The sequence below is a fragment of the Dipodomys merriami genome, unplaced genomic scaffold, assembly GCF_024711535.1.
Source record: "Dipodomys merriami isolate MVZ:Mamm:240054 unplaced genomic scaffold, mDipMer1.0.p SCAF_2, whole genome shotgun sequence".
Taxonomy (NCBI): domain Eukaryota; kingdom Metazoa; phylum Chordata; class Mammalia; order Rodentia; family Heteromyidae; genus Dipodomys; species Dipodomys merriami.
Window position 1 is genome coordinate 9,293,434 of NW_027203381.1, and position 17,025 is coordinate 9,310,458.

Consider the following 17,025-nt stretch of genomic DNA (forward strand, 5'->3'; position numbering starts at 1 on the left):
TATATAGATAGAGAGAGAGAGGGAGAGAGAGAGCGCCAGTCCTGGGGCTTGAACTTAGGGGGTACTTAGGGGGTGGCTGCTGTCCCTGAGCAAGAAAGTTCAAGGCTAGCACTTTATGACTTGAGCCAAAGTTCACTTCCAGCTTGTTTTCTGGTTAATTGGAGAGAGAATCTCACAGGCTTTTCTACTCAGGCTGCCTTCAAGCTGAGATCATCAGACCCCAGCCTCCTGAGTAGCTCAGATTACAAACTTGAGCCTCCAGTGTTCAGCCCCTCATTATATTTATTAAAAATAGTATCATTTCCCTATCTCTTTACCTATCTCTCCTGTCCTATTTCCTACCCGCCTCATGACTTTGATCCCTTTTAATCTTAAAAGGGGGTAAAAGAACTCTAGTTCTGCCGGGTGCTGGTGGCTCATGCCTGTAATCCTAGCTACTCAGGAGGCTGAGATCTGAGGATTGCGGTTCAAAGCCAGCCCAGGCAGGAAAGTTTGTGAGACTCTTATCTCCAATAAGTGGAAGTGGTGCTATGGCTCAAGCGGTAGAGCACTCGCCTTGAGCTGAAGAGCACAAGGACAGTGCCCAAACCCAGAATTCAAGCCCCACGACTGACAAAAAAAAAAAAAAAGAACTCTAGTTCTAGGGCATGAATAGGAGAGGGAGTTAGTTTCTGGCATTTTTTTTTCACTATAGCTAATCTGCTATAGTGAAATCTTGCTACTGCTAACACTATTTCCTTATTGTTTCCTTAGTTTGAGGAACCAACCTCAAACCTGGGGCTTGTTAACTTTGTCTTCCAAAAGACGTGATAAAACAATTGCTATCAAAGGAACAGGTGATGTCTCTTATGCAGAGAACTCCAGCAACTTTGGAAGTGAAGCCTTTTAAATGTCACCTTTTTAGGATGTGATCATCCTTCCCAGCACACTGCTCTCCAGTTTGACTAATTAGAATCATAAAGGGGACAAGATAGAGTATAAATTTCTTGCTTCCAAAGCCTTCTAGAATAAAATTTCTTGGCAAGAAATGTCTATCAAGAAGCCTTACTTTTAGCCTGCTTCTCTGGCAAATAATGGCATTTCCCTTCAACTGAAGTATTTTTATAGCCTTCCTGTTTAAAGTTCTTCTTCAATTTCTGTTCAGAGCAGATGGTCTAAATGGCCCAAGCCTATGCCAGGACGGTTTGATTCATCCTGTCAGAGGAACTTCGGGAGGATAAACAACTGAATGTTTTGGGAGAATCAAGCCAGCGGAATCCCTCAGCTGTATTGAATGTGACCGTGGGTTTCTCTGACACAACTGGCAACGAGAAACCTCCTGGAAGAACCAGTGCAGAAAGGCTGACACACCTGAAAACTTTCAGGATGATTCATCCTCATCCTCACTGTCCATATTCACAGCAAGATGAGAATTGGAAGTGGACTTGTGCAGTATTGGATGAAAGATGGCCAGAGCCACGCTTTGGGACAGCACACTGCAATGGTGCGGGGAAGCCGTGGCTGCTGACATCTAAATAGAAACAAGTAAGTACCCTCCTACTGTCTTTTTAAAAGCTTGTGTGTGTGTGGGGGGGGGGGTGAGTGGGAAGGGGAAGGGAGGATCCTTCTCTGGCCACACTGATTCTCACATTTGCAGTTTTCTCCTGGATCACGTTACTCTGGTGACAACGATGGCACTTCCTTCTCTGGCGGTTTCTGATGGCCCTGTTAATCTTCAAAGTGAGAGTTATAGAATTCATTCTACTATAGAATTATAGAATTAATTCTACAAGTTTTTTGTTTGTTTTTATTGGGGCAGGAGCAGACCCAGAGCTACAAAGGCTGTTAGGATTCCCATGTGAGGAAAGAAAGCATCTTGGATGCATTTTTTTTGGGGGGGGGGGGGCGCTCGGTCGTGGGGCTTGATCTCTGGGCCTGGGCACTGTCCCCAGCTCAAAGCAAGCACTCTACCACTAAAACCACAATGCTACTTCTGGTTTTCTAGTGGTTTATTGGAGATCAGAGTCTCACGGACTTTCTTGCCCAGGCTGGCTTTGAACCATGATCCTCAGATCTTAGCCTCCGGAGTAGCTAGGATTACAGGCATGAGCCACTGGCACCCAGCTTTTGGATGCATTTTGAGCAATAGCAGACATCAAATTTTGTAGAACTATTTGTTACTCAACACACAATTATATTCTTTAACTGGAAAGGCATGGCTGTGTGTGTGTGTGTGTGTGTGTGTGTGTGTGTGTGTGTGTGTGTGTGTGTGTGTGTGCGTGTGTGTGTGTGCGTGCGCGCGCGCTACAGCTTGAACTCGGGGCCTTGAGAACTCACTCAGATTTTTCTGATCACACCTGTTGTTCTACTATTTAAGCCATACCTGCAGCTTCAGCTTTTGCTGGTTAATTGGAGATAAGAGTCTCAGATTAGTCTGCCCAGGCTGGCTTCAAACTGAGATTCTTAGATTTTATCTTCATGAGTAGCTAGGATTATAGGCACCAGTGTAAGGAGATCATGGTCCAGCCTGGCCCAGGCTTAAACACAAGACCCTGTTTGAAAACTAAAGCAAAAAGGGCTGGGAGTGTGGCTCAAGTGGTAGAGTACCTGCCTAGCAATTACAAGGTCTTGGGTTCAAACCTCAGTGCTAAAACTCAACAATTGTAGTACTGCAAATATATGAAATGTGATACATACATATATATATATATTCTGTTGTTGTTGTTGTTGTTGTTCAGTCATGGGGCTTGAACTTTGGGCTTGGGCGCTGTCTGTGCGCTCTTCAGCTTAAGGCGAGTGCTCTACCACCTGAGCCAGAGTGCCACTTCCAGTTTTCTAGTGGTTTATTGGATATAGGAGTCTCACGGACTTTCTTGCCCAGGCTGGCTTTGAACTGTGATCCTCAGATCTTTGCCTCCTAAGTAGCTAGGATTACAGGCATTAGCCACCAGCGCCTGGCATGCTATATATTTATTTTAAAATACCCAAATATCCTTTTTCTATAATTGGGAAAAACATGTATCAGAACCAAAAGGAAACACATGTTTCTCAGTAAGAAAATAGTAATTAAATGACCTACTCATGCAATGGCAAACATGCAGTAGTTGAAATGAATGGATTAGACGCACATTTCTGTGTGAATAATCACAGATGTCTAGTTAGTGTTGAGTTAAGTTAAATTGTATACATGCAGCATGGTACAATGGTCACATATATTACATGTATGTAGCAGATGTGTATCAAAGTGAAAGAATCAACTATTTAAATGTAACCTATGAACCATTTAGTCAGACCAATTTTCCTGTTCTTTGAGGGAGATCTAACAGTTTTTAGCTAAAAACCTTGTGTGAGATATTACTATGGTCTACTTGCAGTCTCTCTTTCCTCTCTACACTCATCTTGCAGACTCAGCTCAATGTTTCTTCCTTTGGGAAGACATCTCCCACAAGTGCACAAGCATGCATGAGTTTTCCTCTGCTGCACATACTTGCATAGCATCATTGAGAATTGGGACAATGACTTATTCATTGTGGCATTTCTAATACTCAGGCAGCTTCTGCCACTTAGAGCATAATTTACTATCTGATGACAAGCTTAAGGGGTAGAATGTGAACCATGAGAGTTAATGAGCTTTTCTAAGTAACATATAAGTGGATAGTAAGAATCATGGGTGAGTCACAATAAATATAAAATTGGGGGAGAAAGAACTGAGATGAGAATAATAACAGAAAAGAAAACAGTGAGAAAGACCTAGAAGAACTGTAAAAAAAAAAAAAAAAAAAAAAAGGAAGAGAAACAGAAAAGGAATGAGAGAATTTCTAAAAGATTGTGGTGAATAGTATTGGATGCCCAAAGAGGCCAAGGAAGATATGAACTGAGATTTCCACTTCTTAATCACCAGATTGTTGAGTGAGAGCTTTGGTTCCATGAGAGGAGCTAACTGGGAACAAAAGGATGCCACCATGTTTCTTTCCCTTGTCCCTTAGCGGTCTAGAAACCCAGAGGCTTTTCCTTGTGAGGGACCTGTTGGTGCTTTTTGTGTGTTCTTTGTGAAAGCTCACTCTTTCCTTGTCACTTTTGTTTATCATCTTGGTCCTTGCTACATCTTTTAATGAACTGTATTTAAACTGGCCATAGTGTGTGACAGCTTCTGCACATATATTAGTTGTTGGAAGCTACAAATTATGAATACTCAATAATTGAATGTATCAAATTCATTAGATTTTTTTTTACTAGAGTGTTGAATTTTGTTCTGTTTGGCAGTTTATTTCCTTACAAATAGACCTTGGCATTGGTTGATTTAAAACCTAAGTAGAATAGGTTTACAATGGGTTTTCTAATGGGGTCTACTGTGTACCAGGGTCACCTTTCTATTGTGTGTGGTCACTGACTGGACCTCTGCAGACTTCTTCTGTTTCTGGTAGCTCCTTTTTCAATTCCCAGAGTTCTTTGCCTAACTGTAGGCAGGCTTGCCCTAAAAAATGAACAGCTCATGAATCAGCCTAAGTTTCAAAGAGACCCTCTGTAGATCCTGGAAGAGCTCCTTTCCTCATGGAACTTCGCCCTGCACATTCCAACTGTCCTTGTGGTCCAGACATTCAATTTGTCTCCTCAGCTCAATGGGAACACTGCCCTGTTTGGCTTCCTCCCTGTGTTACAATCTGGAAAGTATCAGAAATCAGAAAAGGTATTGTGGGAGCTCTTAGGGATCACAGTCTTGCATGGCCTTTTGTTCATTGTCTGAAAACTGTACTTTCATCTATGTTGCCCAATGTCATGGCTGTTTACTTCAGGAGGGCTGGTCCAGTTCCAGCAAATCCATCACAGCCAGAAGCAGAATTCTACATGGGCTCCATCAGGGAGTCTGGTTTGGAGGAGAAGGTTCCCAGAGGAACAGGTGATGGTTTATATAAAGAGCCATGGGGTAGTGAGTCACCTGGCCTCCAGGAAGAGCCACATGTGGCTCATTGCTCTGAGATCGTTAGAGCAGAGACTATCAGAATGGATTTGGAGAACTTTTTGCCTTAATTTTGGTTTTCTGCTAAAATCAAAATTCAGAAAATCTGAAACTTGTCTACATTCTGGTGTTTCCTTAACTCTCTGAATATTAATCATAGCTTCAGGATGTGATTTAAAAATTATTTTCTTAGTCTAGAAAGAAATTAATATGATTATTGTTTTGTTTGGGGCTGGTCATGGGGCTTGAACCCTGGGCCTGGATGCTGTCCCTCAGCTCTTGAGCTCAAGGCTAGCTCTCTACCACTTGAACCACAGTGCCACTTCTGATTTTCTAGTGGTTTATTGGAGATAAGAGTCTCACAACTTTCCTGCCTGGGCTGGCTTTGAACTAGGATCCTCAGATCTCAGCCTCCTGAGTACCTAGGATTACAGGCGTGGGCCACTGGCGCCTAGCCTAATGTGATTATTAATGAAGTATCTCAAAGAGACATTAGTACTTGAAAATAATAACATCTCTGGCAAAAGTTGGAACCAAGACCCTCCAAAACAGCAAGGACAATAGTTACTTAGGCATTAAGTTTGTGTCAAAGAAACAGAATGAAGGGAGACGAGGTACAGTTTTCTGCTTATAGCTGTCAATATTGAGCAGGTCTCTGATACATTTTTCTTTGGTGATACTGAGGCTTGAACTGAGAGCCTTGTACTTGCTAGGTTGATGTGAGACCACTGAGCGGTATCTCCAGTCCTCTACTGTGCTGTGCTGTGTGTGTGTCCTCATGTTACAAACACACACACACACACACACACAAACAAACCAAAAAAACCCAAAGGATTTTAGATTAGCTCCTTTCTGACTTCAAGGCAAAAAAGTATAGAACTTTTTTGTTCATGTACATGGGTTCAGAATCAGACTCGAGCTTTGTATCGTGGGTTGGCTACTCGCTATTAGGGAACAATCAAGTGACAACAGGAGAGAAAGAAGGCCGACACCTCAGTAGACCAGAACAGCCTTTAATCATTGATGCGGAGGGACTCCATGCAACACTGAGCAGGGTTGGAGAAACAAGGAGCAGAGCGTGTGGGGGTTTGTAGGTTTTTATACATTCGAATGTGAGATCTTCTTTGTCCTGTCCTGTTGGGGATTTATGGTATGGTATCCTTCTGACAGTGACAGTCCTGCACTTTCAGATAAGTCTGGTTCTGTGTGTTCAGATAAGGCCAGTGGTGAAGGCCAGGGGTGGGGTCCTTGGGGGAGGGTGGTCAGTAGGCCAGGGGAGCAACACTGAGTTATGAGAACAAAACAGATTCCCACCACTCACCATCTGAGAAAAGGTACTACTTCCTAATGAATTTTTTTTTTTTGGTGGGTCATGGGGCTTGAACTCTGGGCCTGAGTGCTGTATTCAGCTCAAGGCTAGCGCTCTACCACTTGAGCTATAGCGCCACTTCCTTCCTAATGAATTATGTGGAGATCATAAGTAGTGCCCAGCCTAGAGCCTGGTACATATTAGAAGTATGTGACAGTGAAACTAATGGTAGAGACTCATCTCTAGGAAGCTGAGGTAGGAGTTAAGTCACATTAACACATGGTAGACACTGTGAAAGCACATTATGTTAATGATATGCCGTTAATGTAAGTACCACTTTTAATGTTTAACACTGCTAGATGCTTTGCTGGGGCCCTAGATACCTTGAGCCTAGACCCTCCAGCAAGGCACTGGGCTGTCTTTATGCCAGTGGCAGCTTCCTTGAATAACTTGAGGAAGTTGTGTGACAACCATGGTTTGCTTCCAATACAGAACTCTGGCTTTTTTTTTTTCCTTGCCAGCCCTGAGCTTGAACTCTGGGCCTGCGTGCTGCCCCTCAGCTTTTCATCTCAAGGCTAGCACTCTACCACTTGAGCCACAGCACCACTTATGGCTTTTTCTGCTTATGGGGTGCTGAGGAATCGAACTCAGGGCCTCACACATGCATGGCAAGCACTCTACCACTCAGCCACCTTCCCAGCTTCAACTCTGGCTTTTTGACCTATACCAGCCAGCCATTTGGCCGACTTCCTGGGTCAGCTGGGAGACAGCTTCCTGGGCTACCTTCCGGTGTTGCAACATTAGACCCAATACAAGGCTTCCCTTGAGTTGCCTTTTCATGTCTACTTTTCATTTTCATAATTAATAGAGTGACTGAGCTGACAGCATAAAAACAAAGGGAATATGCAGTGGCAGCAGTGGATAAGGGGTACATCCTGGCATCACTGAAGCTGACATTAGCAACCAATCAGAGCTGGAAGTGACGGGAACCAGCGTGGGCAGCCATGGTAATGAAGGCAGAGTGGTGGCGGGAGCAGCACTGGCACCGACAGTGGTGAATACTCAAAGCTGGCAGCAGTGGGAATGACAGTGGACCCAATACTGGTGTCCACACAAAAGGAGATAGCAGCGGTAGAAGCACTATCATAGCTGGCATCCGCAGCCAGCAAATATGGAAACAGCAGTGACAGGGGTGGCCCATGATAGCAGAGCTGGCAATGTCAGGAGTGGCAGAACAGCAGTGTCTGTGAAAGGCACGAAGGGTCTGACAGCTGAGCCAGGGCAGTTGTAATACTTGTTCTGTAATGCCAAGGGTCCTGGCCCTCAGAGCCTGAGCCAAAGCCACGGCATTAGAGGGTAGCACTTGGCTGCTTGCTGGGGATTATAAAAACCTACCAAGGACCCAGGAGAACTAGAAGAGCCTCTCCTACTCCAGTGGGACGGAAGGCTCCTAGATGGCTGATGGGTTAACTGTATTCCATCAAAAAATGAAACTCGCAGATATATGGGTGGCAGGTCTACACAAGATGTCCACCTGTGTGGCCATTTTACACATTAAGGCCGATTCACCCAGTGTTGCTCTACTGAATGTAAATCTTTTTTTGTGTGTGCTGGTCCTGTGGCTGGAACTCATGGCCCCAGTGCAATCACTGAGCTTTTTAGCTCATGGCTAGAGCCACAGCTCCATCTCTAGCTTTTTGGTATCTTAATTTGGAGATAAGAGCCTCACAGACCTTTCTTCCTGGGCTGGCTTGAAACCGTGATCTTCAGATCTCAGCCTCCTAAGTAGTTAGGATCATAAGTGTGAGCCACCAGTGCTGGGCTATGAATGTACATCCTTAATAGGAAAGGAATAACTCCAGGCTCTTAAAAAGTGAAGGAAAAAGTGATTTTTTACATGAGTATGGAACAGGTGGAATTGTTCCACATGTGTATAAATGATCCTTCACCCCCAAGACTGGCAAAGACAGGCAACATCTGCTTTCTGTTTAGGTTTCTAGCTTGATCCACCCTCACTCAGCCTCCCAACTCCAGCAGACCAGCTGGAGATGCTCTGGGATTCTGTTAAGCTTCCTTTCCCAGGGGCAGCAGGAGCTGGCTCTGCTGACTGTGTGTTCTCTGTCTTTCCCCTGGTTTTGACTTTATCTCCTACACCTATTATTTCCTAGACAGCTCAGAACTGGTCCATTGAGCTCTGAGCTCTTGCCTCATGATGGGAAGGAATATGAATACAGGAAAACAGAATATGCTTTTCTGGCACATACATACATACCAGACAAGGTCTGATTTTCCCACTTTCCAGTATGCCAATTGTTGAAACAGCCATGAGTTTTGCAAAAGAATTTATTCAGGATGTGCCAATTGTGTGGAGAAAAGAGACAAGTCTCAAATTTGCTTCTCAAAGGATAAGGCTTAGGGGGAGTATTTATGGGATAAACAAAGAGGGTGGTCTGAAGTGTGGGAAAGGTGATTGGCAGTAAATGGCATAATTGGCTGTCTCCACATGCATAATCAAATGTCATGGCTCTTCATGGGGTACATGGCTAGGAAATGACAGCCTAGAATGACCTGAGCATGGAGCTTTCAGTCCTCTAACAGAAAAATAAGTTCATGGCATGGACTCAAATGAAAAGAAGGCAGTTTTAATCCACTGAGTTTCTGGAGGGTGCAATGTAGGCAGTGGTTACCATTGTGACCCGCCCATCAAACAACATTATTATCTCTGGCAAAGGTACCCAAGACGGCTTATCTATATCTGAAAGTGGTAATGAAAGCATATACCTAAATGGCAAGTGAAACTAGAGGATGTCTTTCCTTGTTTTGTGTTGGCTTTACACACTATTGGTTGCTGACCCAAATCTATTACCTTTGTCTTTTTTGGTAGTAGAACTGCAATTTTTCTTAAGATGCCAATATGTCAGGTGAAACATTGACTTTGACCTTTGTGGCTGGAGGTAGACAAGGAAAATTGTCTGGCCTATGAGATTTAAGGGGAAGTGGGTGGATGGGGCTATTGGGAAAACTCTTCCTAACGGTGACTCAATGGGTCATAATTTTTATACCTATCCTATAATGGACAAAGTTAAGCATGGGCCTTGTGGGTTGCTACACCAACTCTGGATTGCTGACATCTGAACAAATTGTTTCATTAAAAACAAATGGAACCCTTGTTAAGTTAGTTTTTCTGTTATTTGCAGCATAATGCAACTCTAATTGATACTCCTTTATGAGTGAAGTGAGAACAGATTTCCCTGTCAATGGCAAACACAATCAGTTCATCAGCATGGGAGGAATGCAAGCAATGGGAAGGAGGCCATTACTCAGGGATGTTTAAGAGGATTACTGTGCTGGAAGAGAAACCAAAATTGATAGAAAGCAGAATATTACTTTATAAGAACAATTATTTGATATAAATGCTTATAAGCTGGATGTTGGTGCCTTATGCATGTAATCCTAGCTATTCAGGAGACTGAGATCTGAGGATTGAGGTTTGAAACCAGCCAGGGTAACAAATCAACAAGATTACCTCCAATTAGCCAAGAAAAAAAGCCAAGAGTGGAGCTATGGTTTAAGTAATATAACACCAACCTTGAGTAAAAAAGCCAAGGGAGAGGAGAGGTCCTGAGTTCAAGTTTACAATACCTCAAAGTAAAATTTCAATTGCTGTGCTTTAAAATTTATAACTGTGGCACTTAGGAAGCAACAATTCCTACTATATCCCCATCCCCCCCATCCCAAATCTATGGGGATCTTTTAAAAAATCATTAAAAACTTGCCAATTTAGGAAAGAGAATTTTCATTCTGTGTATCCAATTAACTTCAATTAAAAGTGGATCATTGGGGCTGGGAAGGTGGCTCAGTGGTAGAGCGCTTGCCTTGCATGCATGAGGCCCTGGGTTTGATTCCTCAGCACCACATAACCAAGAAAAAAGCCGGAAGTGGCTCTGTGGCTCAAGTGGTAGAGCGCTAGCCTTGAGCTGAAGAGCTGAGGGACAGCGCCCAGGCCCAGAGTTCAGGCCCCACGACCGGACCTCCGCCCCCCAAAAAAGTGGATCATTGAAAGAAATCCTATTACTTGTGACCACATGGATGGATATAGTATACTAAGTAAAATAAGCCCTGCACAAGAAGACAGATGCTGCATGGTTTCACTTAGGTAGATAATGTAAACGTTTCCATTGTTACATTCCATATGTAGGAAGGGCTACGGCATGTAATGAATTTGGAATAATATTTTATGAATAAGTAAATTATCCAAGAGTGCAAGATAATTTTTATATAACAAACATCTTGCTCCATTGAAAGGTCATGCATGGAGTTGTTATAAGCAGCAGAAAGTTGCCCAATTCATCCCTTGAGTTCATTAATTTTCTCTGGAGATGGAATGCTTCCAATTTTCAAAAGATCAGTCCAGTTACCAATTCAGCTGTATGTTGAGTTGAGTTGTGGGGTAAATAATGGGACATCATGCATTCCAGGAATGGAGATGTAATGCCTCCATTTCTCTGCTTTCCCTATTTCTCTTCTTTAAACTGGAAGGAAGGGATCAAATTAGGAACGTGCTGTTTCTTGGAAGGGCTTTTTCCAGTATAACAGTCTTTCATACCTTCTGTGTGTTTAGTAAACAACATACCTTCTCTATTACTCCCTCATTTCTGTGGTCCCTATTCTAATTCTTCCTCTCCCCAGATACTTCCTGTTATAGCTACAGTTTCAAAATTAAACTCCAATTCTAAAACAAATGAAGCACGGGCAGGAAGAGGGGAATGAATCACGAACATATGGGAATAGTTTTGTTTGAAAGCATGATCAACATTCTTTGCAAACAAGCTGTGGCCATATGTGGCAGGGTGGGTGTAGGAGGAGTTTTTCTAAAAAACATTAATGATAAACTATGACAAATGTCTGAGACAAGAAGAGAAAGCTCACTAAGGGACTGATTGCTAATAAAGATGAAGTCTCTGAGGAGACAGGTATTCTGTGTCATTTTTAAAATCAAAAAGTCTTTAAGGGGAAGTCTGACAAATAGAAAAATACTTGTCATATGTTATGCAAAGAAACTGAGGGTAATTGGTTGAGATTTGTTCCTTGATTAAGATCCCATGTCATTTAAATTCAAAAGTATTGACATAACAAAAGAAACTTAGGATGAACACATCGATTGCCTCAAGATACTCATCCATCTGGGTAGAGGGTAGGAGATAGGTACTTGTGTGGTTCATTACTGATTGATTCATTCAATAAGTGTTTATAGAGATGTGACCAAATGCTAGTGCTAAGCTCTGGTTGTTAAATCATAAGCAAAACTCATATTAAATGATAGGCAAAATTATCATAGATCCTAGGTTCCCGGAGCTATAATACAATAGGGACATAGTAATTAATCAATAATCACAAACCAACTGAAAAAATAACCAATATAGTTTTGCCAAAGAGAACAGTAGGTGATTCTGTCGTACAGGAACTCAATGGTGGAAAACAAAGAAGCCACATTTTGAGAGGTCGAATTGGTAGTCTTTATTGGAGTCTTTATTGGAGACAAGGTGGCTTCTTGTCATAAAGGCCTACAGCCCCTCGAATACACTTAACACTGTCAGAAAACTGAGCCATGAGAGCAGGAGAGGAAAGATAGAGCAGAAAAACAATACCAACCACCCAGATCAACTCCAATGGAGAGCTGAAGTGAGATGCTATGGTGACTGGAGGAGATGTAGGAGACACAAGGCATGGGCCATGGCATAATGGCCCCTAAACAGGTCTAGACCTAAATAGGGCCAGGGTCAGGGGGCAGGGTCACAGGAAACACGAGAGTGGTGAGTTCAAAGCACATGACTGATAGGTCCTTGTCCCTGCCCCTAGGATTTCAGGCATGCCCATCACCTAGGGGTAGAACTTCCCTTTCTACCATGAAGACAATATGGTGTCAGTTAAACCTAATCCCTATCATCCACCACATGGCCAAGATGGCAATGGTTAGATCCAGTATCTTTCTTTCAGTTTTTAGCAAGGCTTCGATGGGACATGTGACCTACTGGGGAGTCAGGAAAGGTTTCCCTCCCTGTGGTGGGGATTGAACTGCGGGTAGAAGATGAGCAATTTCAGTTCAAAGTGGGGATGTATACACGGTGTTCAGCAGAAGGGTCTGTGTGTGCAGTGGTTGGGGCCAGGGCATGCTGCCATGTGTTCAAGAACTATAAGAAGGGCATTCATATAACAGGGGTCTAACCTTGGGTTGGGGGGAGGGGGCTCCCAGAAGATTTCTACTGAAGTCTAGGTTGACCAAGAATTGTGATATAATTAGTAAAAAAACAAAAAAAAATTACTGGAAACTTGTATTCACCTTTCTTATTTTACCACCAATCTTCATTAGACTTTGAGGTTCAAGCTTTCTTCCTCTCTATAAGTGACAGGGAGTAGGTAGCAAGGAACGGATGTTTCTGGTAGAAAAGCAAAATCTCACTTATTCTGGAGGCGATGTCTGTGAGGCTTCACTTGTCTTGTGGCAAATGAAACAATAAACTATCAGATCATTGGGGAGCTCTGATTTTGTTCTCTCTCTATTAATCCACCAGGAGGGTAGCAGTATTGATATTTCTAAATTAACACCCTTTTCCTTACTAAACCAATTACTTCCAACATGCTACAGTTCATCACCTCCAACTAGTCTTTTTTTCCAATCAGTTGAAGACAGGAAATCCATAAGCAGTTTTTCAGTGTGTGATGCTGTTAGCATTTTAGTACTGCCGCAATTTGAATTTTCATCATTCTTTGTGCTCTCATCCCAGTCACTTCGCAAATTAGCATGTTTATCTGAAAATAAACAGCAATTTGTATTTATGTATGTTGCTTAGCAACGAGTCAGAGCCAATGTGGTAGATATGTAGGGTGTGATTGGTTTTTCCTGAAGTACAATATCAAGCAAGAATTGTTCTGAAGTGACCTAGCTCTTTCTTGAACACAAAACATTGCTATACCTATAGTGAAACTATACAAGATAATCAACAAAGAACTATTTCACTATGGTTTCGAACCCCTATAACTTATCTCAATCTCTTTACAATATATATCTTGGACAAATGCCTTAAATACTGTTTCCCTTTTTTTTCTTTGTCTGTTCCCTTTTTTCTTTTTTTCTTTCACATTTGCTCTCATTTTTTCCCCCCTATGGGAAAATCAAATGTAGTCAGATTATTGAGACCTACTTGTCCCTGAGCCACTAGAGCAGGAGTTAAGCATTAGTAGAATTGTTGATGTTAATGGTAAGATGATTCATTGAGGACCTCCCCACCCCCACCCAAATGTTTATTTTTTCTTTAATAAGCTAAGATTTTAGTGGCAATGTGCCCTTGACTCCCTAGTTGATAGATATTTAGTTCCTTCCTTGGTGCTTTAACTGCCTGGAGTAAGGGAACACCACCAAACAGCCAGAAGCACTGCCTCTTGTCCCCACCGGCCTTCTTGAGGAAGCTACACTGCACCTACTGCTACTTGCTGCTGAAGCACAACTCTGGCTCTTGAAGGCACTGGCCCAGCTATGACTATTTCAAATGGCTTACTGCAGATTTTTTATTTTTGTTTTGCCATTACAAGCCTTGATGAACTCTGCCCATTTGAGCCATATCAGGAATACTTCCTTGGTGAACTTTAGATGACCCTGCAGCTATTTCCACTCAGGTCAGAAGGAAGCACTTCCCCTGGTATTCAAGCAGGTCTCTGATTGGTGCAAATACAGTTGTTCATTTGCCTGAAGGACTGTTATAATTGGTGCAGATATTCCTTTCCCCACCCTTCTTCTGACTATGGAAGCAGACTGTTTGACTCATTTCCTGATCAAGCTGAGCTGCCCCCTGGTGTTGCAATCTTAGAACTAGTAAAAGGCTTTCTTTGGGTGGTCTTTTCTGGCTCTTTATCATTACTAGAAGGGGCTGAGCTGATAACACAGGACATTGGATACAGTGGCAGAGCAGTAGTGGTGATAATATAAGCAGTAGTGATGACAGAGAAACTGAAGGGTTTTTCTGAGAGTGGTAGGAGCAGAAATGATGGAGACAATGAGAAACTGAAGATGAGAAACTGAGCTCTGGTTTTGCTCATAGAGTTCCAGAGAGCTTCCAAGCCTTATAGACCAAGGTCTCAGACCCTGTAGGTCTGACACAAACCCCTGCCAAGGGCTGCAGATCCTAATACTTTAGACCTAAGAACTATAACACTTATTGCTATGAAGATTTAGGGATTGTGACACCCTAGGCCTAAGGGTTGTAACTCGTCACTGATTGGCTCGGGTATCAGCACCCAAAGCCTTTATAAGAACTGTAATATTACACAGTTCTGCCTATTGCTGCTGGCTCTAGCCAATGCCATCCATTGTTGCTAGAGGCCGTCAGAGCTGTGGGTGGTTAAAGACCAAAGTAATAAACCTCCAACTTGAGAGTGTAGAACCATAATTCTCTGGATTCTAAAGCCTGAGTCAATAGACTAATAGCTCTCAAAGCTTGTAGCTATAAGCTTCTGAGTTTGCCCCTAGGCCTTGGGCAATCAAGGGCCTGGTATTGCCAGAAGTAGAAAAGGCTTTCTTTGGTTACCCATACTCCTTATATGGGCACATCAAAAGAACATTAGCTAACTAAATGGTAACAAAGGACAAAATAATTTGAATATACCCTGTTAACTCTAAATCCACATTCATGTGTAGGATGTCATTATCACTACCATACAGGGTAGAATTAATTCCCCTAAATCAATTCTATATCCCTTCCTGTAATGATGCCCTTTGCTATATGACCTTGCAAGTCCTTTCCTAAAGAGGCAAGATGTATTTTCTTGCCTCTTGACTACAGTTTGAGTCTGCTGTTAGCTTCAGCCAAAAGGATGTGCCTTATAGAAGTAAGCACTGAGCAAGTCTTAGCTTTGGCCTGAAGTAGCCTGTTTCTACTTGCTCTTGCGTGCTCTGCCGAGTGTTACAAGAAGGACATGTCCAGACTCAGAAAAGGATGGGAGGCGTGTGAGGCAGAGCAGCTCCATTCAGCTTCCCTAGCGAGTCCAATCCACATCAACCACTTCAAAGCTAATTTGCATATATGTGACTAGGTCCAGCCAAAATGAGAAGAGCACCATCCAAACTGTGTGAAGAAAAGTGTGTTATTATGGGTGTACTGTGATTTTACTATTTGTTATGCAGCATTGTTATAGTAGCTGTTAACTAATATACTAACAGTTAACTAATCTATTCAACATTTCACTCATTCAGCCAATCCTAGATCTATTGATTCACTAAAACTATTATATCTTCCAGGGACCAAGTCAAGAGATTCAGTTTTGAATTAGCTCTTGCTTCTCTCCTTTTTCTCTACATGATCTGCCTAGCTCAGTTTTCAAAAGTAAATTATTCAGATGTTGCACAACACTCCAATTTATCTGAATATTCTATTTTCTGCTATTTGAGAAAAACTGATATTTTTGTTGTCTTTTTTTGTAATAATGGTGTTTGAACTCAGGCTTCATACTCATTAGGCAGGTTCTGTACCATTTGAGTCATATCCCTAGCCTGAAGTTATCTGAATGAAAGGTACAATAAAAATATAAGAAATTAATTTTTTAAATTTTTTTCCTGGTCCTAGTGCTTGTACTCTGTGCCTGGGCTCTGTCCCTGAACATCTCTTTTTGCTCAAGGCTAGAGGTCTATCACTTGAGCCACAGTGCCACTTCTAGCTTTTTCTGAGTAGTTATTGGACATTAGACTCTTACAGACTTTCCTGTGCAGGCTGGCTTCAAACCACCATCCTAAGATCTCAGCCCCCTGAGTAGCTAGTATTACAGCTTGAGACATTGGTACTTGGCTACAAATTACAATTTTAAAAATATTGACTCTGTCTAGGTGCTGGTGGCTTATACCTGTAATCATAGTCACTCAGGAGGCTGAGATCTGAGGATCACAGTTTGAAACCAGCCCAGACAGGAAAGTCCATGACACTCTTATCTCCAATTAACCATAGAAAACCAGAAATGGTGCTATGGCTCAAACTGTCAGAGCACTGGCCTTGAGAAAGGCTCAAGGACTGTGCCTAGACTCTGAGTTCAAGCCCTTTGACTGACAAAAATTTCTTCTGACAATTTCTTCTGCCTCTTCCTTCTTCTTTCCATTTTCTTCCTCCTCTTCCTCCCTTTTGGTGGCACTGGAGTTTGAAATTAGGTACTAATGCTTGCTTGGCTTTGCTTGCCGGGCTGGTGTTCTATGGCTTGAGGTGTGCCTCCAGCCCAGCTTCCTGAAGACTTTTCTGCCTGGTTGGTCTTAAGCAATTGTCCTCCAGATCTCAGCCTCTTGAGTGGCTAAGATTATAACTCTGAGCCACAGGTACTCCAGGGCCCAGAAAATCAGTGATTTTCTGATTGTTAGCACATCAGCTCCTCTGTGTTTTTGTATATTCAGTGGAAGTATAGGCTTGTGTGAAGGGTTGCCTCTGGAGGAAGAAGCAGCTTTAGGAGGTGTGGCCGGTTTGGGTGACAGTGGTTCATACTTAATCAGATTTAGTAGTTTCTTTCTTAAAATCCTATATGGGCATTGATAGCCCAGGGGACTTTCATAAACACTTCTCCTGCTCTTAATTTGCACCTCCTTATCTTTTTCTACTTGAGTGCCCTGGGACTAAAATCTGTGCTTTCCAGAAGTCTGTAAAGTCTAAGTCCTTCAAGTCAGAAAAAGTGGCAATCATAGAGTGGTGGTAGCAACTGAAGCCTGTAAATGACTTTGCTTAATCTGTTTCCCACAAATATAAGTATAGAG

At 42.5% G+C, this 17,025-nt stretch overlaps 1 protein-coding gene across 1 annotated transcript in view; it reads left to right on the top strand.

Moving 5' to 3' along the window:
* The first annotated feature begins 1,415 nt into the window (after nucleotides 1-1,415).
* Nucleotides 1,416-17,025, top strand: part of Rnf152 (ring finger protein 152) — a 163,186-nt gene continuing 147,576 nt past the window's right edge. The window contains exon 1 of the mRNA XM_070029013.1: nucleotides 1,416-1,524. The gene's annotated coding sequence lies outside the window, so the exon portion shown is untranslated. The remainder of the gene's footprint in view (nucleotides 1,525-17,025) is intronic.